This window comes from Triturus cristatus, chromosome 11 (genome assembly GCF_964204655.1).
Source record: "Triturus cristatus chromosome 11, aTriCri1.1, whole genome shotgun sequence".
Taxonomy (NCBI): domain Eukaryota; kingdom Metazoa; phylum Chordata; class Amphibia; order Caudata; family Salamandridae; genus Triturus; species Triturus cristatus.
The window spans coordinates 615805144-615828529 of NC_140594.1; the positions used below are offsets into that span (position 1 = coordinate 615805144).

Sequence of the window (23386 nt, forward strand, 5' to 3'; positions counted from 1 at the left end):
GACCGTGGCAATATTGGGAGTCCAAGATGCTTTTTACCTCGTATTCCAGCTGGCCGTCTCTGACGACCGGTGGGATGGCTCTGCGCCTTGCGCTCTTTGCAGGCTTCATAAGTCCACAGTGAAACACTGGATAGATCCGTAGAGAAGCAGGTAATTTCAGTTTATATGCCACGGGGTTGATTCTGCGAATGATGGTGTAAGGATCTATGAACCGGGGGTGGAAGATGCTGCGCCAACGGAAGCGGATGTTCTTCGTGGATAGCCATACGCGATCCCCCACCTGGTACACTGGCCCTTCTTGTCGGTGTCGATCGGCCCATTTCTTGTATTGTCTTTTGGCTTGAACAAGGTTGGCTTGTATCCTTTTATGGATCTTCAAAAGGGTTCCGACCTGTGCCATCACTGTCGGATGGTTTTGCACTTCTCTTGGAATAACCAGGGGCAGCGTAGTGGCGCGAAAGCCGTGATTAGCTCTGAACGGCGTTTCCTTAATAGAGCTATGCCAAGTATTGTTGTAAGACAGCTCAGCCAACCACAACAAAGAGACCCAGGATTCGGTGGCTTCCTCCGAATAGCAGCGGAAGACTTTTTTCAGAGTTTGATTTAATCGCTCCGTTTGTCCATCGGTCTGCGGATGGAAGCTGGTGGACAGCACGGTGTTTACGTGGAGGGCCTTGCACCACATACGCCAGAATCGGGCAACGAATTGGGATCCCCTGTCGGAAACGATAACTCTCGGAAGTCCGTGCAACCTTACTACATGTGACAACAGCATCTAAGCAGTTTGCCCCGCCGTGGGAAGGTTCTTACACGGAATAAAATGTCCCATCTTCGTAAGGCTGTCTACGACAACCAGTATAGCGGAATACCCCTGGTCCTTGGGTAGTCCGAGGACGAAATCCAAACTGATTGTGTGCCATGGTTGGGAAGGTGTGGGCAAAGGCTGCAATCTTCCCCTCGCTTTGCCGTGTTCTCCTTTGGCCCTAGCACACGTCTCACATTGTGACACCCATTGTTCTACGTCCTTTGACATTCCATCCCACCAGAAATGTCGCCGAGCCAGATGGAGCGTTTTCTGGTTACCGGGGTGTCCGGCCAACACCGCATTATGACACCAATTGAAAGCCTGTAATCGAAGCTCATGGGTGGGCAGGTACAACTTGTTGTCGTGCAACGGAACTCCATGTTTGAGGACACGAAGGGGCTCTTGCTCTGCCCATCGCTGCCACCGTATTTGGGACCGATTGTGTCTGACCTGGTCTATGAACTATTCCACTGTAATCACACACAGGACCTTCTCGGGATTCACGATCGCCTCCAGTTGTTGTTGTTGAGTTGTTTCGCTCTCTCCGAGTCTCGACAAAGAATCGGCTTTCCTGTTGTCTGAGCCAGGACGGAAGGTGATGATAAAATCATATTCTGCGAAAAACAGCATCCATCGCATCTGTCTTTGCGAAAGGAACCGAGCTGTCTTCATGAATTGTAGATTCTTGTGGTCTGAGTACACAGTGATGGAATGGTGGGCCCCCCACAAGTAGTGTCTCCACTCCTGGAAGGCCTTCTTGATGGCCAACAATTCTTTTTCTGCAACGGAGTAGTTGATTTCGGCAGGGCTCAACTTTTTGGACAGGAAGGCCACTGGATGTAACTGTCCGGAAAGTTTGTCTCGTTGAGACAGCACCACCCCAATCGCGATATCGGAGGCATCTGCGTCTACGATGAACGGGACGTCGATTTGTGGGTGTCGTAGGATGGGAGCGGTACAGAAAGCCCTTTTAAGTTGTATGAATGCGTCCATTGCTTCGGGAGTCCAATGGAAAGGCGCTCCTTTTCTCAACAACCTAGTAATGGGAGCAGCTAATTGAGAAAAATGAGAGATGAATCTCCGATAGTAGTTGGAGAACCCCAGAAAGCACTGCACAGCTCACACAGCGTGGCACCGGCCATTCCTTTACTGCCTCCACTTTCCTCTCCTAAAACCCCGAGGACTCAAGATCACTCCCAGGAACTCAACCTCCGTGACACTAAACTCGCACTTACTGATCTTACAGTATAATCGATGTTCTTGCTGTTTTTTAAGGATCATTAGTACATGACTCACGTGTTGTTTCGTGGAGCCGGAAAAGACCAAGATGTCATCTATGTACACAATGACGAATTTGTCGATGTATTCTTTCAAGACATCATTCAGGAAATATTGGAACGCCGCCGGGGCGTTACATAACCCGAACGGCATAACCATGTATTCAAATAACCCGTATCGGGTCTTGAAAGCGGTTTTCCACTCATCCCCCTTGCGGATGCGAACCAAGTGATAGGCCCCTCGTAGATCGAGTCTGGTGTAAATGCTGGCCTCCCTCACTTGGTCCAGCAACACTGGGATGAGCGGCAATGGGTACCGATTTCTCACTGTGTTCTTATTTAGCATGCGATAATCGATACACATTCTGAGCGCGCCATTGGCCTTCGCTATAAAGAAGAGCGGAGAAGCGGCTGGAGAGCGGGAAGGACGTATAAATCCCAGGGCACAAATTTTTCCAGATAATCCCGCAGGTGTTTAGTTTCGGGTTCTGATAACGCGTAAACTCAGCAGGAGGGAATTACAGCTCCATCCACCAAGTCTATGCGACAATCGTATTAGCGATGAGGAGGCAGGGTCTCGGCCTTGATCTCACTGAATACCTCCCGATACAAGGTGTATTCTGGGGGCAGCTTGGTCTCCTTTTCGACTGCAGTGGCCACCTGATAAACCTGTGCTAAGGCAATGACGTGTGGAACTGAGACCCTATCTTTCATGCACTTCACCCGGCATTCTGTGGAGTTGAAACTAATCGTTTTGTCTCTCCAATCCATGGTAGGATTGTGTTGCCATAGCCAGGGCATTCCCAGAATAACTTCGTATTGAGGGGCGTCAATAATATTTAGCGTGATGTCCTCCACATGGTCTTGTGGATCGCCCTGGAGAACCAATTCCACTACCTCCGTATGTTCAGTGATGGGACCGTTAAAGGTGTGCCATCCACTGCTAATACTGTCTCGGGCTTGCTAATAGGTACCCGACGCAATCCCAAACGTTGGACCAAGCCGCAATCTATAAAGTTGTCTGTGGCTCCTGAATCAATCATGGTGCGAACCTGATGTGAGTGCAGTCCTGTCTTAAGAAACATGGACAGTACTATATGGGATTCTGTAGTTTTTCTCTCGAGGACCGCCAAAGACGGCAGCCTCCATTCATTCTCAGTCTTTTCTATCTCCTGTATTTCAGTATGGGGGCGTCTCCGCTATCCACGGTTTCTACTGTCGTGATAGCCACACGCTTCCCCGCAAAAAAGGTTGTTCTTTTCTTGGGTTTCAGTGGACACTCCCTCACGTAGTGTCCCTTCTTCCCACAGTACATACAGAGTCCCTGGGCCCTGCGACTCTCCCTCTCTGTCTTCGATAACGGGGGTCTAATTGCTCCCACGTCCATAGGCTCCGGACCAGTGTCTCTTGAAGAGTGCATGGCACGACTCTCTAGTTCTGCACCGACCATTGACCTCTCGCCCTTTTTTCGGTCCCCACCCCACTCCGTAAGTCTGTGGTGTAAACGTAACGTTAGGTTGATTAAGTCAGTGCAGGTTGTGGGTTGGGGATCTATCTGGGCCAGCACATCTTTGAGCTCATCCCTCAAACCTTGGTAATACAAGGACATTCTTTTTTCCTCGGGCCAAGCTGTCTCGACCACCAATCGGTTAAACGCTGTCATGTAGGTGACTAGATCTTTCTTTCCCTGTCGCAATTCCAGCAACTCTCTATCTGCACTGAGGGTGGTGGCCCTGCGGTCGAACACCCTTTCGAATTCTTTCCTAAATGCACTCCAATCGGTAAGCAATGGGTCGTCGTTTCTGACCAAAGGGACCGCCCAATTGGCGGCGTCCCCGGTTAGATAGGATATGGCGAAAGCCACCCTAGAAAGATTGGTAGGGAACGACGACGGGCGACAGGAAAAATGAAGAGTAATCTGGGTAAGAAATGTCTGGATTTTTAGGGGATCGCCAGCATATTTCTCGGGACTGGCCAACGGAATGGGTGGGGGAACCGTCACCTGTATCTGAGGAGGAACTGCAGCGGCGTCAAAAGGGTTCCTAGCCTGTCTATCCACTCTCTCTCGTAGCGCCGCCGTCTCTGCTCGAGACGCAACCAACTCTTGCTGAACAACAGCCAATGCCTGCAAAACATCGTCTAGTGTCGCCATCTTTGCGAAGGGCCCAGACCGGGAGGAGAGGCTTTCGTGGGTACGTGATTCTGTCACGATTCCAAATTCTCCTCAGGATCTGGGCGATGCTCAAAGTGGTCCACCTCCTGATATCCCCAAACTCTGACTATATAATCTCCAGAGTGTTGAGGCGATCAAGCGAGGGAAGGGTAGGGTAGGTGCAGCGTGGGAAAGGGATACCTGAAATGAAGAGAACATATGATTAACATCCAATATCTCTCTAACTACTCTCATATATTCTCGCTTTTTCTTCTCCCATACCTGCCAAGGTATTCCCTGATGATAATTCCTCTATCAAGTAAGATGCGTCTCTCACTTCTCGGAATGCTGCGCAACCATCTACATAAAAGAACAACAAGCACTGGTGGTTAGAGTATTCTCACCTTTCCATTCATACCCTACTACCAACCAACCTCCTCGCCCTCATATGTACCGACACCACACACCCTCGAAAACATTAGAAAGAAACAAGAACAGCTCCAAACAGTTGGTGGGAGACTCCTCCTCTAGTGGGGTTCATATAGTCACGAAGCTCAAGTGTCTTTAAACCCTTCCTTTCAGGGCCTCCACCTAGCACGATAATGTTCCCACTTCCACCTTAGAAATGAAAACTCCTTCCCTTGTTAGTTCCAAGCAAAAGCACCGAAGTTCCAAATAATAGCACAGAAATCGAGATGTGACCCTATCCGTCTGTTCATGGCCGACTCCACCCAATGACTGCCGAGTTGGCCTTTTTAGTCACATAACAAACATAGTACATACATGAAAGAAAACCCAGGCAGCCGTTTAGACTTCCACGGCTTACCTGACCGGACTCATTAGCCTCTGGGAAAGTTCTCCTTCCCTCTCCGTATCTCTGGTCCGCCTCCAGATCGGCTACCGGCAAAGTCTCGCACAGCGGTGACTGCGTGGTCTCGTCGCACCGCTTCCTTCGGAAACCTCCCAAGATTCCTCCCCAATGGCCTCTCGCCGGAGGACCAAAGGCGGTCAAGTGGAACGCGGTAAAAGTCTAGAGGCACACCTCGGAACAGCCGCTGAGAAGCGGAGCAGCCTCTCTGCCTCCCGAAATCCTCCCGTTACCAGAATCACGTACAACACCCCTTACGTTGTACGTGGTTATATCAAGGTTGATTCCTCCCCTCGCCCGAGCTTTCTGGGAATTGTCGTTCCGTTGTGCTCCGTGTATGGAACTACGTAGGCGCACTGTAGGTTCAAACCCTGACATATACTGGAGTATGGTCTCAGTGAAAAGATTTGGTTCATGTATTGGTCCATCACTAACTGCGGATTTTATAGAAATTAAAGACTCGCCTGTATTTGAAAGCTATTGGGACTGTATTACTGTTGTTGAGAACAGAAAGAGATACCATCAATTTAGGGTGGGCACACTACCTATTAATTCCTTTGTTGCCAAATGGAGAGAAGGCCTTGACCCTAGTTGTCCTTTCTGTCCTACACAACAGGAAAGTATTGGGCATATTTTATTTATTTGTCCAGAGTATAAAGATCCTAGGCGGTCCTGGCTTAAACCTATTTGTTTACAGCTGGGCCTTCGGGCAGGTGGTGAGGCTTTACGGTTTCTTAAAACTAACACCTCCCAACCTGTGACTATTGCTGTTGCAAAATTCCTTCATTGGATGTGGATAATCCGTGCACGTAAATTACGCTTTTTTTGAATATTTTAGATTCCATTTGTATAGCCCCTTTCTATATCATAAGCCTTTTAAACGTTTTACTTATAATGGGATGTGTACTTATAACTGAAGTTAATAAGCATGTTACACTCCATAATGGATTAAAAAAAAATGTATTTTTTTTTTCTTCTTATCATATGGGTCAGTTTAGAATTTTGTAATACAGTTCTGGTGTGGCTTTTAAACAATGTTATGAAATCTTTTATATTATATCCCTCCTGAAAGAACCCCTTTTTCTCCTTTAAAATTGTTAAATATTTTATTGATGTCTTTTATGATTGAAAATCGAAATAAAGACTTTGAATTGAATTGAACTATTGGATGATGTATATAGAGGTGGGTGCCCTCACTGTGTGAGGTATCTGGAGGTAGTGATTGAACTGTGGTGTGTGTGGTTTTGGTGACTTCACCAGGGGATGTATTTGTAATAGAGGTGACTGCACATTGTGATATATCTGGTGGTGGGTCACTGCGCTGGGTTATTCATCTGAAGATGGGTGATGTAACTTGTGTTGGTGACTTATTGGATGATGCATATACAAGTGGGAGCCCTCGTATGATGTATCTGGAGGTAGTGACTGAACTATGTGATGTATCTGGTGGTCGTGATTGAACTGTGTGATGTATCAGGTGTTGGTGCCTGCACTGTGTGATGCATCTGTAATGGAGGTGACTGTGCTGTGTGATATATCTGGAGGTGGGTCACTGCACTGGGTTATTTATCTGAAGATGGGTGATGTAACTGGCGTTGGTGACTTATTGGATGATGCATATACAAGTGAGAGCCCTCGTTGTGTGATGTATCTAGAGATAGATTGAATTGCCTAATGTATCTGCAGGTAGTGATTGGACTGTGTGATGTATCTGGTGTTGGTGCCTGCACTGTGTGATGTATCTGTAATGGAGGTGACTGTGCTGCGTAATATATCTGGAGGTGGGTCACTATGCTGGGTGATTTATCTGGAGATGGGTGATGTAACTGGTGTTGGTGGCTTATTGAATGACTTATTTGGAGATGGGTGGCTGCAATGGGTGATGTATCTACAGGTGGATTAATGCACTAGGGGTTATAACTGGTGTTGGTGACTTATTGGATTATGTATCTGGAAATGGGAGCCGTACTGTGTGATGTATCTGGAGGTAGTGATTGAACTGTATGATATGTCTGGTGTTGGTGACTGCACTGTGTGATGTACCTGTAATTGAGGTGACTGCTCTTTGTGATATATCTGGAGGTGGGTCACAGCGCTGGGTGATTTATCTGAAGATGGGAGATGTAACTGAGGTTGGTGGCTTATTGATGACTTATTTGGAGATGGGTGGTTGCAATGGTGATATTATACCGGTGGATTAATGCACTAGGGAATATAATTGGTGTTGGTGACTGGCCCTTTTGTTTACTTTTAACCTTAACAATATGGTGGCAATTAATGGGGCTTTAATTTATTGTGCACCAGGCCCAAGAGATAGCTTTGCAAAGTCCATTCAGACTTTCATGGAGTCTTGTATGGACTCTCCAAGTTTCACTTTGATGGGTGATTTTAATTGTTACCTGGACCTTAAGGAAAATATTGAAACTGAGCACTTGGTTGACTGCCTTAGCTGCTTTTATCTAAGGCATATAGTAAGTGAACCCAAGCGTAAGGCTAGTCATACCCTTGACAAAATGTTTACCAAAAACACAGAAATTAGTTTCGATAAAGTCCTTCCTCTGATTTGGATGGATCATAGTGCGATGTGTTTTAAGATAGCTGTCCCAGAGGAAAAACCAAGTCCTGAAAACCTGAGAAAATCCATTAAAACACGTCCCTGGCAAAAAATTAATAACTCTGAGCTGGAGCTTGCTCTACACAGTCACAGCCCACTAGTAGATGCTGATAATAATATTGCCGCCTCCAATTTCTCAAACGGGATTGACTCTGTGATTACTCAGCTCCCCCTGCAAAAAACAAGAATAAACTACAGGAAAAGTCCATCAGCCCCATGGCATTTAGCGGAACTAAGAAAACTTAAAATAAAATAAAGGGCGCAAGAAAGAAGGTGAAGGAAAAAACATAGTATAGAAGAGAAGAAGTACAAACTTATTCTTGTAGAATACAAAGCTGTGACTATTTCTGCAAAAAATAAAAATTGGTTTGGATGAAAATTCCACCAGGGAACTCTTTAAAATGGTCATCGTACTTTCCAATTTTGACCAGAGCAAACAGTTTATTTCAGATCAAGTATTTTGTAATAAAATTGCGGAGTTTTTCAATCGAAAGTAAACAGTGTCTATGAGGGATTCTCAGCTAATCAAAAGGTGAATCACATGTCTGATTTAGCTTGCCCTTCTTTTGCTAAGCCAGACTGTGGCGAAGCACAGTTTGCTGACCCATCCTCCTTTGCCCCGTTGTCCGATCAGATGCCGCCTTACCTATCGCCCTGTCCCCTCATTTATTTTCAGACTCCCGCTCCGGAGGCCCGCTGTCCCTTTAAATCTTCGCTTTTCCCGGCCTCTGGCTCTGATCATGTGACATGGTCAGGTGACCTGTTCCCCTTCAAGACGGAAGAGACACAGGGACTGGCGTTCTCGCCTTGGACTCGCCTGCCGGCATTGGAGGATCCAGAGCCTGAAGTCAGGACCTTCCTTGTGGCGCCAGGATTGGGAGGACTGCGTAGCCCTGCTGAGCCGGAATCCGAAGTCCAGCGGAAAAAAGGACCGTCGGTTGAGGAACCAGAAAAGAGGGAGCCGGACCCACTCCGGCAAAACACGGACACCCGCCACGGCCCAGGAGGGTCGTGGCTTTAAAAGGTACGGGGCCTGCTGGGGGCCGTGTGGGACAAGGGGAAGACGGGAGGAAAGGAAGCACCGCCCGCTAAACCAGTGTAGGTTGGGGTAGTAGCAGCAGCTAAATTTCACGGTGCGTAAACATTCTTACAGAGGAAGAAGCGCGTTACTGGTGTCGGACGGGTGCTCATTTCCTCACTCCCTTTCCCCGATGTTATTGGTCCACAAAACAACGTTCCCCTTACAAGGTCTTTCTTTTCTCTTCTTTTTTTTTTTGTCGCTTCTGGAATGGATCATGGAGTGGTGGAAGCTACCGGATGGAATCCCTCCCACATTTGATATGAAGCCAATAGAGCCTCCCACCTACATCAAACTCTCTGGTGAAAAGAGAGTGAGGACTGTGTTAAGGGACCGCGGCCTGCTATATGATTTATGACCTGTGCCTAGGGAATTTAACAAAGAAAATAAAACCCTTGTTTTTTTTGCCAATCAACTCCCTGTCTCCTTGGCTTCTTCTCCACTGCGCCACACTTGGTGTCAGAAGTGGGATTTGAGGCGCCTACTCCAGCTGTCAGGATGGAAAGCCTCATCCAACAGCTCATACGTGGCCAGGAGAAGCTTGAGTGGCCCGTAGAAAAACAGATGACTTCCACCCAGGCGGATAGGGATCTGTTCAGGGACACTATCACTAACCAAGGAGAAAGGCTGCAGGAAGACACGAATGACCACCTTCAGTTGACAAACCAATTACAAAACCGCGCTGGGGCAGACCCCAATGTCTCATTGCAAAAATATACAGCGGGGGAGGATCCCGATGTGTTCCTTCTAAATTTTGAAAGAGCAGCCCGAGCGTCTGGATGGCCAGAGGTCAAATGGCCATTCTTTTTGGCTCCTCTCCTTACTGGAGAGGCCCAAGCAGCCTACCAGGTGGCCAACGCAAATGGACATACCCCATACCAAGAAATAAAAATGATCATTTTGGACCATCTTGGTATGGACGCAGAGGCCTAGCGAGTCAGATTTTGAAAAGAGAGAGGAACGCCAGCAGATAATCCGAAAACCCTTTTTTTAAAACTCAAAACAGCACCAGATAAATGGCTCAAACCCCAAACAAGCACCAAGGAAGAGATTATGTTGCATATTTATTTAGAACGATACATAGAAGCACTACCTTATCCTATACAACGCTGGCTCAAACAACATAACCAATTAACAGTTGAACAAGCCGTTGAAATGGCAACATCCTTCTACAGGGCACAGCCTCATACATTGCCCTGGGATCCTGAAAAACCTGTGCACTCTTCGTTTTCTGCTGGAAAACCGGAAAGAAAGCCAATCAAGTCTCTTGTAGAGCCCCTGAAATCGCAACAGTATCGTCCAGAGCCCATATCCATAAAGGGGCCCCAGTGCTTCGAATGCAGAGACTGGGATCATATTGCCAGGAACTGTCACAGAAAGAAAGTTCCTGAAGAACCGATGGACATAGGTTGCGTTCCTCGATCCATATTATACTCAGAGGAAATGGGACCGAGCTTCCATGTAAGTGTACTTGTGGGTGGGGTCCCTGTGAAAGCCCTATTAGACTCTGGTTGCAGACAGACTGTCATTTGCCAATCCTTGGTGCAGCCCCCTTACCCTAAAACCAGACAAGAGGTTCATATCCGGTGTGTGCATGGGGATGTTAAGCTGTACACCTTGGTCTCACTTACGGTCTCTCTTCCAACTGGGGTGGTCCTCGAAGCCAAGCTCGGGGTTCTCCCTTCTGTTCCTGAAGAAGCAATCCTGGGCAGGGACTAAGGAACACTCTCACAGTTAGGGAAACACACACCTCACCACGCCCCTCCTTCCCTACCCAGGCTCTCTGGCTGTCTGATAAAAGCTTTCGCTATTCTCAGCATAATGACCCCACTCTCCAACCCGCATGGGATCAAGCCCGACGAACACCTCCTTCCCAGAACCCAACATACCCTTTATTTCGCATACAGAAGGAGCAACTCTGCAGGGTAGTGAAGGAGGGCAACACACCACAACTTGTAGTGCCCCAGGCTTTTAGAGAACAGGTTCTTTTTTTTTTTTGCGTATTCCCACCTGCTAGCGGCTCACAGGGGGGCCCAGAAAACCATAGAAATACTGTTACGCCACTTCTATTGGCCTGGAATATTCACTCATGTCACCCAGTTCTGCCAGGAGTGCGAGATATGCCAAAAGGGGATCCATACAAGCCACCTCCCGTCCCATTGCAACCCCTTCCCATTGTCGGGACACCGTTTGAGAGAATAGGCATGGACCTTATAGGTCCATTCCCACGAACCAAGAAGGGTAACCTGTATGCGCTAGTTGGGGTGGATTATGCCACACGCGACCCTGAAGCCTTCCCCCTACAGGCCCCCACCAGTCAAATCATCAGTGACAAACTCCTGGAACTGTTTTCTCGGGTCGGGCTCGCCAGAGAGAACCTCACGGATCAAGGGACTCCCTTCTTGTCTAAAATAATGCGAGATGTCTGTAAATCTCTTGACATCTCGCACATAAAACTTCTGTGTACCACCCCCAGACAGATGGCCTATGCGAGCGCTATAACGCCACCCTGAAACTAACCTTAAAGAAACTATTGGGCGTGGAGGGAAAAAAACAGGATGAGTTCCTCCCGTTAGCGCTATATGTGGTTCGAAGCCAGACTCAGTCCAGTCTGGTCTGTTCCCCCTTTCAACTCCTCTATGGCAGAGAACCCCGTAGCCTGCTAGAGATAACCAAGGAGTATTGGGAACAGGAAAAAGAGGAAGAAACAAAATCCTTTTTGGAATACACTCATGACCGACGCACTCGCCTACGGAAATTGAGGGAGTTCGCGGATGCGAATCTAGAGAAGGCCCAGACAGCAGACATTATACAACAAGGGCAAAAAATGGCGACATTTGAAAGTAGGTGATTGGGTGTTAGTCCTCACCCCCTCCAGTATACAGAAAATAAGATCAGGATGGCAGGATCCCTTTCGAATCGTGCAAAAGGTCGGACTCACTTCATACCAGATTCAAGTCACCCCCAAAAGAACCCAACTATACCACATAAATCTCTTAAAGAAATGGCTGGGTCCTGTCCCCAAAGATCTCCATGTGGTAGACACCAAAACAGAAAGTGAGAGTACACTACCCTTTCTCATAGTCAATCAGACCTCACAGAGGAGCAGAAAAGTACATTACAAGACGCTCTCTTGCCATATGCCTCTTTGTTTTCCGACCTTCCGGGCCGTACCACTATGGCCGAACATTCCATACAGACCCAACCCGGCAAGGTCGTCAAACAAAAACCATATTGTATCCCTGCTGCCTGACGAGAGGCCATAGACAAAGAAGTCAAAAGCATGCTGGCCTTAGGGGTGATACGACCGTCCCAGAGTGAGTGGTCCTCACCGATTGTATTAGTACCAAAACCGGACGGATCCGTCCGGTTTTGCATTGACTTTAGGGCTGTCAACGTGGTTTCCAAATGCGATTCCTACCCTCTCCCACGTGTGCACGAGCTGATTGAAAGGCTTGGTGACGCCCAGTACATCACAACCCTTGATCTTACAAAGGGATACTGGCAGGTGCCTCTGAAACCCCAAGATCAAGAAAAGATAGCCTTTTCCACTCCATCTGGCTTGTTTGAGTTTACTGTCTTACCTTTTGGGTTGCATGGGGCTCCTGCCACGTTTTAATGCCTCATGAATAGAGTACTGGCGGAACACCAAGCCTATTTATCGGCATACCTAGACAATATCGTCATCTATAGTCCCACGTGGGATTCCCATCTTCACCATTGTCAGTTAGTCTTCCAAGCCCTTCAGGCTGCTGGTTTACATATCAACGCCAAAAAAATAGAGGGCTGGGTTTCAGAAAGTCAAGTACCTGGGGTATGTCTTAGGGAACTGCCACATCGAACCTCAGGAGGAGAAAGTCAAAGCAATATCCCAGGCCCCTTTCCCCACCACCAAAAAGGAAATTAGGGCTTTCCTGGGCCTCCTCGGATATTATCGCCGTTTCATACCTCAATACTCTGAATTGTCCTTGCCTCTCACCGATCTCCTCAGAAAAAGCATAAAACCCAAAGACCTCCTCCAACCACCCCCTGAAGCCCTACAAGCCTACTAGAGGCTAAAAAAAAGCCATCACATCAGGTCCCATCCTTCGATCCCCTATTTATCCAGACCCTTTTTACCCCAGACCGATGCTTCTGAGAATGGGTTGGGGGCGGTTCTCTCCCAAGTGTCGTCTGAGGGATTAGAACACCTTATCCTCTTCCTTAGCCGTAAACTATTCCCCAGGGAGCATGGATACCCCATCATAGAGAAGGAATGCCTGGCTATCAAGTGGGCGGTGGACAAGTTACGGTATTACCTTAAGGGTTCCCATTTCCTCCTATAGACGGATCATGCCCGCTCCTTTGGATGTGCCGGAACAAGGGGAACAACCAGCGTGTCCTTCTCTGGTTCCTGGCTCTGCAGCCCTTCTCTTTTGAGGTTCGCCATCGTAGTGGTTCTCAGAACGGGAACGCGGACTTCCATTCCCAGCTCACCCTGCTCCCCGATTGGGAACAGGCTGGGGAGGGGGGGTGTGGCGAAGCGCAGCTTACTGACCAATCCTCCTTCGCCCCGTTGTCCAATCAGATGCCGCCTTACCTATCGCCCTGTCCCCTCCTTTATTTTCAGACTTCCGTTCCTGAGGCCCGCTGTCCCTTTAAATCTTCGCTTTCCCCAGCCTTTGGCTCCGATCATGTGACCTGGTCAGGTGACCTGTTCCTCTTCAAGACGGAAAAGACGCAGGAACTGGCGTTCTCGCCTTGGACTCGCCTGCCGGATTCGGAAGAACCAGTGCCTGAAGTCAGGACCTTCCTTGTGGCGCCAGGATTGGGAGGACTGCGAAGCCCTGCTGAGCCGGAATCCGAAGTCCAGCGGACAAAGGACCGTCGGTCGAGAAACCAGAAAAGAGGGAGCCGGTCCCACTCCGGCAAAACGCGGAAGCCCGCCACGGCTCAGGAGGGTCGTGGCTTCAAAAGGTATGGGGCCAGCAGGGGGCTGTGTGGGACAAGGGGACGACGGGAGGAAAGGAAGTGCCGCCCGCTAAACCAGTATAGGTTGGGGTCGTAGCAGCAGCTAAATCTCATGGCGCGTAAACATTCTTAGAGAGGAAGAAGCGCGTCACTGGTGTCGGACTGGTGCTCATTTCCTCACTCCCTTTCCCCGGTGTTATTGGTCCACAAAACAACGTTCCCCCTATAAGGTCTTTCTTTTCTCTTCTTTTTTTTCCGCTTCTGGAATGGATCACGGAGTGGTGGAAGCTACCGATGGAATCGCTCCCACATTTGATATGAAGCCATAGAGCCTCCCGCCTACATCAAACTCTCTGGTGAAAATCGAGTGAGGACTGTGTTAAGGGACCTCGGCCTGCTATATGATTTATGACCTGTGCCTGGGGAATTTAACAAAGAAAATAAAACCCTTGTTTTTTTTGCTAATCAACTCCCTGTCTCCTTGGCTTCTTTTCCACTGCTAACACACAGACAACAATCTGAATAACACATTTAATGGATTGGACAGTTTTCTTCCGCTAACGGAGAAAAGAGTAATAAGACTGTTGGAAACCATTAAAACTGGTTCCCCCACTGATCCATGCCCGCCATTTTTATTGCAAATGGTTCCTGACACAATTGCTGCTCATCTTGTTTAGATTTTAAATTGTGTGCTTATCTCAGGGCATTTTCCAATAGAATGTAAAAAAGCATTGGTGCAATCTATTTTAAAAAGAAGGCTTCCCAAGATCCTGCCGAGGTCAAGAATTATTGGCCTATATTTTGTCTACTGCTCCCTTCAAAGATCTTGGAAAAGGCCGTAAATGAAGATCTGATGGCCTTTGTGGAGACTAATGACCTTTTGGATCCTTCACAACAGGGATTCAGGCCGCAGTACTGCACAGAATCAGCTTTAGTCATTGCTGCTGAGGAGATTAGAATTCAGGTGGACAAGGGAGGGAGGGCTGCGCTCATCCTGCTGGATCTCTTAGTCGTGTTTGATACGGTTAACCCTCAAGTGCTAGTCAACCAGCTGGAGACAGTGGGAATAAGAGATGCATCTCTGACTCTACTCTCTACTTTTCTATCAAATAGAGAACAGACTGTGATGTTTGGAGGGTACACTTCTAATCCCTTTTCTCTTCCTTGTGGGGTGCCTCAAGGATCTTCATTATCCCCAATACTATTCAACATCTAGGTCACCCCCTTGGCAAAACTTATTTGATCTCATGGTTTTTCGGCAATATTCTACGCTGATGGTACGCAGATAGTCGTATCTATTACATCTGATGTGAATGATGTGGCCAAACAATTTAACTAAGAAAACTACCAGAAGGTGCAAAGTCCATTAATGGAGAACAGCAAACAATTTAACAACTATCTAGCACATATCACTAGCTGGATGCAGGAGAACTGCCTTAAGTTAAACATGGAGAAAACATAGGTGATACTGTTTGGAAACTGCATCTCTTTCTGGAATGATTCTTGGTGGCCTGTTGATTCCAGTCTTTGTCCATCCCCAGCCCGACAAGTGAAAAATCTTGGGGTCATGGTTGAAGACCAACTCTGTTTCTCTGAACAGATCAACCATATCAAATCTTCATGCTTCTACCTTTCGAAGATACTAAAAAGGTTTTTTCCATTCATCCCATTTGATACGCAATTGTAATAATTGCCTTGGTTCTGTTGAAGATAGACTATTGTTACTCTCTCTATTTAGGAATAGATAAATGTCTTCAATCAAAGTGTCAGTCTCTGCAGAACGCAGCAGCTAGGCTGCTTTTAAAAATACCAAAATGTGGCTCTATATTGAACAGCATTAGGGACCTCCACTGGTTCCATGTGCAGAACAGGGTGACATTTAAGGCATTGTGTACAAGGCACGGCATGGATTCGGATCTCTGGTCTTTCAGAAAATCTTTGCCTGGCACGCCCCTTAACGTGATTAAAGATCTTCCAATGCTCGGCTGGTGGTTATCCCTAGGGCAAAGAAAGCTACGTGGGGTGGCAGAAGTCTCTCCTGCTTGGCGGGAAAGCTATGGAACTCCTTGCCTTTTTCCCTTAGGTCTCAAATGAACATGCTGTTTTTCAGAAAATCTCTGAAGACCTGGCTTTTTGTCCCCCGTGTCAAGTAAGTTTCCTTATCTACCGGATCGGTGGCAGCATGTTAGCGCTAAGACCCCTCGGCATTCACACAGTTTAGAAATACATTACATACATATTGGATTATGTATCTGGAAATGGTGTTGGTGACTGCACTGAGTGATGTATCTGGAGATGGGTGCTATAACTGTTGTTGATAATAATCGGATGATCTATATACAGGTGGCTGCACCACTGTGTGATGTATTTGGGGATAGTGATTGGATTTGGAGGTAGTTTTTTAAATTTTAATTTAATCAGCGTTTCCTATAGCACGAATATGACCCAAAAACTTGGGTGTCAGAGCCCTTTACAATTCAACCGCATACAAGTTCAGATGATAACCCATTCTTTAACACATACTACAGGGGATAGGTAACTTATCCCAGTGGTGTATTCTGAAAGTTGCAATAGTACACGGTTAATAATGCAAGCCATCTGAAATACAATTGACTTCGCACTTAATTTCCCACCAAAACAACTACTGAAAATTACTAGTCCTCCACAATGGTGGAAGTATTGCATGACAAGACAAGAAAAGGAACCTGACATTAGTCCTCCGGATTGCCAAAAAGCCGCTGAATTGTTATGTGAGGAATTTACTAATCAGAAAGGACTTAGTCTCCTTCTTGAATCGAGTGATTTAGCTGTGTGATGTATCTGGAGGCAGTGATTGATCTGGAGGTAGTGATTGAAGTGTGTGATGTATCTGGAGGTAGCGACTGAACTGTGTGATGTGTCTGGTGTTGGTGACTGCACTGAGTGATGTTTCTGGAGATAGATGATGTCACTTCTGCTGATGGCTTATTGGATGATCTATATATAGGTGGGTGGCTGCACCACTGTGTGATGTATCTGGAGGTAGTAATTGGATATGGTGTTGGTGACTGCACTGTGTTGTATCTGTAGGGCTGACCTCTGTGTGAAATATATGGAGGTAAGTCACTGGGTGATTTATCTGGAGATAGGTAATGTAATTGGTGTTGGAGGCTTATTGGATGACTTTTTTGGAGATGGGTGGCTGTAATGGGTGATTAATCTATAGGTGGATTACTGCAGTAGGGGATATACCTGGTGTGGGTGACTTATTGGGCGATGTATCTAGTGATGGGTAGCTGTAACAGGTGATGTATCTGGTGTTGGTGGCTGAAATGGATGATATATCTGTAGGTGGTTGACTTATTGGGCAATGCCCGGAGATGGGCGTATCACCTGGGGGATGTATCTGAGCGTGGGTGGGTACACTAGGCTGTGGATCTGTAGATAGGGATGGTAGAGCTTCCAGCATTCCACAGAATTATGAAATGTGCATCTAATGCTCAAGTTCCCTCATCTATCACGCTGCCAGCCCTACGTCCCATAACATGGTCATTACACCTCAGTGATTTATTTATATAATCTGTTTATTGGCATTTATCAAGGTTTACAGCACACATTGAAGCCAGAGCAACTTAAAGCAATATCGATATCAACGGCATTAACCCAAGCAGATACACTTGAAGTATCGGAAGGTAGGCATATGTCCAGGTCTCATATCGATATTCAAGGCGTCTCAGCTGCGGGGGAACTATAAGGCCCCTGTCAAGTTCTTGCCGCCGAGAGACCTTCCTCCCATAGGGGCCTGTCAACGTTCCAGCCACCTTCCCCAGATGCCTTTCCATAAACAGTTAGCGAACCAAGACATAATGGGGTAGAACTTCAGATACCCAAGCAAAAACAACAACAGCCCCCGCAACATCTGGCGTATGTTCTAGCATCACTTAACTCAGTCCCCCGATCCGTCCCCCCCATCTCGATGCCCCTTATATAACTACTCTATTGGCAATGTCATATTCGCTTTGCGCCCCACCTGTGTGACTAGGCCCTCATCACAGCACTGTCCACCTCATCCCTGGGTTGGCCACTATCCGGCAGCTCTAGGGGGGTGCCCACCCCGCGCCCGTGACCGATCCCCATACACTCCCTGTCTAGTCTCACCATGGCCTGCAATAGTGCCTCCCACTGATGTGCTATAGGCATCTTCCTGAGGCCCAGTGTTTCCTCCCTTGAAAGGGCAATACCCTCCGCCTTGGCCCACACCAGGAATGATCACCGCCATGCCCGCGCATGAGGTGGGTCAGCTGCTTTCCATCGCTTAGTGAGCAGCCGCTTCGCTACCACCATCCCCAGATCGATAAACCGAGAGGCGGTCTTCGTGGAGGGAGTCCTGCGGAAAAGGTGCAGCAGGTAGGTATGCCATTCGAACGGGATGTTATGTCCTGTGCATGTGTAGAGTGCCTCGTGCACCACCTGCCAGTACGAGCACAGCGCGGTACAGCTCCATAACATGTGAACCAATCCGGCATCTAGTTCTGCACAGCGAGGACAATCCGCGTCCGCACGATGGAAATATCTGTTAATGGATTCGGGCGTAAGGTACGCTCTATGTAGAATACAAAATTGTATATGGCGGAAGCGCATGTTCCGGGGAATCTTCATCGGGCCCTGCAACACTCTGTCCCATTCTTTATCAGCCATGGGTCGGGCTAGATCCGCCTCCCACTTACAACGCAGTGGAGTCAGACTGATCGCTGCATGCGTGCGCAGGGAGGCCGCGAACCATCGGACCAGGTGCCTCCCTTGCCCCATCACATGAAGGTATTGCATCGTGAGATGCTGTTCTGGTTCCTCCCGAAGATCTCCCCATCGGCACGCGAGCGTCGCCACCAGAGACCGGTGGCGAAGGAAGTGGCCAGGCGGAAGCCCTGTCTCCTCCGCCAGAGAGGCGAACGGGAGGAGAACACCATCTCGGTAAAGGTCCCCCATCGTTTGTATATCTGCCGCAGTCCAGTCCGCCAGCTCTGAGGCACTAAGCACTCCCAGTCCGCTAGGGGAGCCCTCAATCGGGATAGCCGGGGCATAAGGGGTCCGAGCCCGAGTAAGGTAGAGAGCGCGACGGTAGCACTTGTAGGCCACCACCATAAGGAGGGGCACAGGTCTCACTACTTTCGCAGCTGGGTGGAATAGGTTGAGGAGACCAGCTAGGGGGACGGGGTGTGCCGTGGTCGCCGTCCCGCTCTCTGTCCGCCAACCAGCGGGCTAGCCATTGCAGCTGCGCGGCCAGGTAATAATGCTCGAAACACGGCATCGCAAGGCCTCCCTGGTCAGTGGGGAGATATAGCTTGGACAACGCGACTCTGTGACGGGCGTTACCCCATATAAAGTCCCGAAGGGACCGTGTAAGGGTTGTAAAAAAGGAGGCCGGGATATAGGTGGGCAAATTAGCGAAGTAGTACAGGAGCCGGGGTAGAATCACCATTTTGACTAAGGCGATTCGCCCCGTGACCGCCAAGGGGAGGGTGCCCCAGAACCGCATCTAGGTCCTGACCGCTGTCACAGCTCTGCCCAGGTTGCCCTCCACTAGGTCTGTTGGTTGTCTATATATCTGGATACCCAGATAACGGAAGGTGTCCGGCTGCCATTTGACCTGCACGCCTCCGAGTTGGTAGCTCAGGTCCTGGGTGTCTGCTCGAAAGGCGTAGAGGCATGACTTAGTAGCATTCACCCTGAGGCCCGAAAGAGCGGCAAAGTCGAGCAGAATGCGCTCCAGTTCAGGCGGGATGTGTGCCACATCCCTGACGAAGACCAGTAGATCGTCCGCATAAAGCGATACCTGGTGCGTCGCATCCCCCAATGGGATTCCATCAGCCAGCACCTTGCGAAGTGTGGCGGCAAGGGGTTCTATTGCCAGCGCGAACAGGAGGGGTGAGAGCGAGCACCCCTGCCTGGTGCCACGACATATCGGAATGGCGTCAGATATATATGGCCCTGTTCTTACCCTCACCGTGGAGTCCTTGTACAATAGGGCCGCCATTTGGAGAAACCCAAGGCCCAGCCCATATTGCGACAGCGCCGCTACCAAGTATCCCCACTCTAGGCAATCAAAGGCTTTCTCAAGATCTAGGACCAGACAGCCCGCCCTAGGCCATTGCTGCACACTGTCATAGGCCACCCGGAAAAACCGTCGCAGATTAAGAGAGGTACTAAGCTTGGGTACAAAACCGTTTTGGTCCCCATGTATTAGCACCGACACCGTTGGGGCCAGCCGCTCCGCTAGCACCTTAGCCAAAATGTTATAATCCGCATTAAGTAGAGCGAGAGGACGATATGACCCCAGGTTGGTGGGATCCCGTCCAGGTTTGAGCAGGGACACCAAGTGGGCCTCTCGCATAGAGGCGGGCAAGGTGCACTCCTCAAGGGCCGTAATGTAAAGAGCGTGCAACCTGGGCACAAGTGACTCCCGATAGGCCTTGTAGTATTCTGCTGATAGCCCGTCCTGCCCCGGCGCCTTCCCAGAGGCCAAAGAGGACACCGCGTCTCCGATCTCCTCCTCGGTGAGGGGGTATTCAAGCGTTTCCTGATGCTCCTCTGGGATCGTGGGCCAACAGGCAGCCTCCAAAAACCTATCCAGGTCCTGCGCCTGCCGGCGCCCTGTCGAACGATATAGGGCCGCATAATGTTCCGTCATTACCTGATGTATTTCCCACTGTGTGTGCACGAGCGACCCGTCGGGCCTACTAAGTGCGTCTATCGGCGCGTGAGCGGCTTCCCGTCTGAGCAGCCAGGCCAGCAACCGTCCTGCCCTGTCAGACGTGGCGTGAACGCGAGCTGAATGAGCCGCGTAATTGTGGCAGCGCAAGCGCTCCAGCAACTCAGCATGGCGTGCTCTAAGCCGCGTCAGCCGTACCGAGTCACGACCCCCACCCTCGCCATGAAGCTCACAAGAGAGAAGGCACGACTCCAGGCCCGCAAGCGACAGCGCGAGCCGCCTTCGTATATTCCACGTCGCACCCAGACAGTGTCCCCTGATAGTGGATTTATGAGCGTCCCACTCTACTAATTCATTACTTGCCATTCCCTCGTTCGGATCAAAGAATTGTTCGATCGCTGTGCCTAGGGAGGCGCGAAATTCAGCGTCCTCCAAAGCCGCCGGTTGAAGCCGCCACATAGGGACAGGGGGCCAACCGGAGTCCCATGCGAGACGCAACCTAAGAGGGTTGTGGTCTGAATGGGTCCGACCCAGATACTCCGCTTGGCCCAACAGGGGAGTCAAAGAGTGGGAGCCCACCACCCTGTCTATACGAACGTATAGGTCATGCACCACTGAATAATACGAGTAGATGCGATCGTCCGGGTGTAAAGTGCACCACAGATCGCATAATGCCCAACGCGACAGCCTGTCGGTGAGGGTCCGCGCATTAGAGACCGCCTGTGTGTTGCGGAGTGGCGGAAAGGACCTATCTAGTCATGTGTCAAGGACAGAGTTAAAGTCCCCACCCAGTAGCCAGGGAAGACCCGCATATGGCGCTAGCACTGTGGACAAGTGGGCCAAAAACGACGGTTGGTCGACATTCGGGGCGTATACTGAACCTAGTAACATATGTTGGCCGTTCAGTTTCCCACGAACCAGTGTGTATCGCCCTGCTGTGTCAGCTACTACCTCTGTGCATGCAAACGGAGTGCCCGCCCTCACCCAGATTAATGTACCACGGGCATGTGCAGAGTACGTGGTCCCAAATAGCTGGCCCCTCCAACGAGCGCGTAGCCTGTCGAGCTCAGGCTGCGTCATGTGAGTCTCTTGGAGAAGGGCGATGGCCGCCTTATGCCGCTGCAGGTAAGCGAAAATGGAGTATCGTCGTGCAGGCGTGTGCATTCCCCGTATATTCCATGTGATTACGTCAGTTGCAGCCATCTAGAGCGAATGAGATCTACAGCGGCCACTGGGGCAGGGGCGAATTGGTTGGAGGGGTGAATATAGACTCTGTATGTCATGCCAGTGTGTTGTAACAGAAACCCCCCTAACAAAAGAACATTTACGTACTGCTGAGTACATGTAATAAAGAACAATAACAGTGTAACTACCAGGGCAAACCCCCAACTAGGCCTTCGTCCAAACTGCAAGCTAAACGCTTATTGAGTAACGCTAAGCCAGGTAATGACTAACGGGTGCGCGATGTGGCTGTAGCTGACGCAACCTGCACTTTCCCTGCGCTACTCCTGTGGTAAATAATTTAATTACCGGAACTTAATTTGATGCGGAATATCTATAATAATAGCTCAGTAAAATAAGAGGCAGAATCCGTGGTATTAGAGGTTCGGAACGGGCTTTATTCCAAAATCAATTCGAATTGAGGACTCCATATTCCATCACCACGAAGGTTCAGGAAGTGAAGAACAAACTTTATTGATAAGTAATCATTTTTATACAATAGGCATTACAGTGAACCAGATGCAGGAGGCGTAACAGTTGATAACAAAGATAAGAACATACATGCGTAACTAAAGTGGGTGTAACTGGGCGTAACTTAAAAAACGTCATTGGATATGATGTCATAAATGGGTGGTTCCACGGAAGAATTTCGCAATGTCAGCAGAAATGCTTGGCATAGATGCGCGCGCAGCAGCATGACGTGTGATTGACGTGCAACTAGGGGGTGAAGGGGACTTGACATTTAGCTCTATATGTGGAGACAGAAGTCTGGGGTTATGTCAACCTAATCCCAAATCATATCTAATATCCTATGTTTAAAGAACTGTGTTATCCAAAAAGAAAGGTCTCTTAGGATAGAATCTTATTCTATACTGACTATACTGACTGTTAGTGCGTGTACAAGCGTCTAAGTGTCTACACTAGATGCGAGGGCAGAAATCTTCCCTAGTAACAGGGCTATGAATTACTTGCATAAAGACAGAGAAGACGGGCCTTTTTGCTCGGTAGCTGAAAGAATGTTTACTTAAACTACTAGACAGGAATGCATTGGATGAGGAACGGAGCGGAGCAGATAATCTTGAAGGTGAAATACAGTTTTTGGCAAGCAGACAAATCGAGTCAGGCACCGTTAGCCGCGCAGGGAGTAGGACAAAGTTCATGGGTACAGATGCGAGCTCAGACTGGAGCTTTCAGAGGCAGAAGGCAAAAAAAAAGGCTTGATGGCAGAATCAGGGCCTACTCGCCTGGACTGTAAAATGGCATAAATGAACCATATAAAGCCGGTGGCCTTTCATACTTAGGAATGGAATATCCAACCCATACATGGCGGATCTGAAAGAGGACATGTTGACAGTGGACACACATGTGTTTGCGTCTTCATAACTGGAACTGGAGGGAACATACATATACTTATGATTTATACATGAAACCGTTGGGGTCCAAGATAGGGGACATAACTGACCATAAAAATCCATATTTCCACACTCCTACATACGCCAGGTGTGCCTCTGATATCACAAGTGGTGCTAAGCATGCGCGGTGGTCCCACCGCACCTCCCTACACCGCCCGCCACCGAACCCCCCCAAAACTCAGGCCCCCCCCCCTCGAGCAGGGGCTCCCCCCTCCACCCCATCCACCTAGCAGGAGCCAGCAGACTTGTGCATGCCCATATCCGACACTGCACCACATCTTACAGGGGAATAGGGAGAGACCCCTCCAGCTGTCCTCGCAA

At 48.9% G+C, this 23386-nt stretch overlaps 1 protein-coding gene across 1 annotated transcript in view; it reads left to right on the forward strand.

Annotated features, from left to right (window-relative positions):
* The first annotated feature begins 8480 nt into the window (after positions 1 to 8480).
* The window catches only part of PDLIM2 (PDZ and LIM domain 2), a 176056-nt gene continuing 161150 nt past the window's right edge, over positions 8481 to 23386 (forward strand). The window contains exon 1 of the mRNA XM_085633995.1: positions 8481 to 8740. The gene's annotated coding sequence lies outside the window, so the exon portion shown is untranslated. The remainder of the gene's footprint in view (positions 8741 to 23386) is intronic.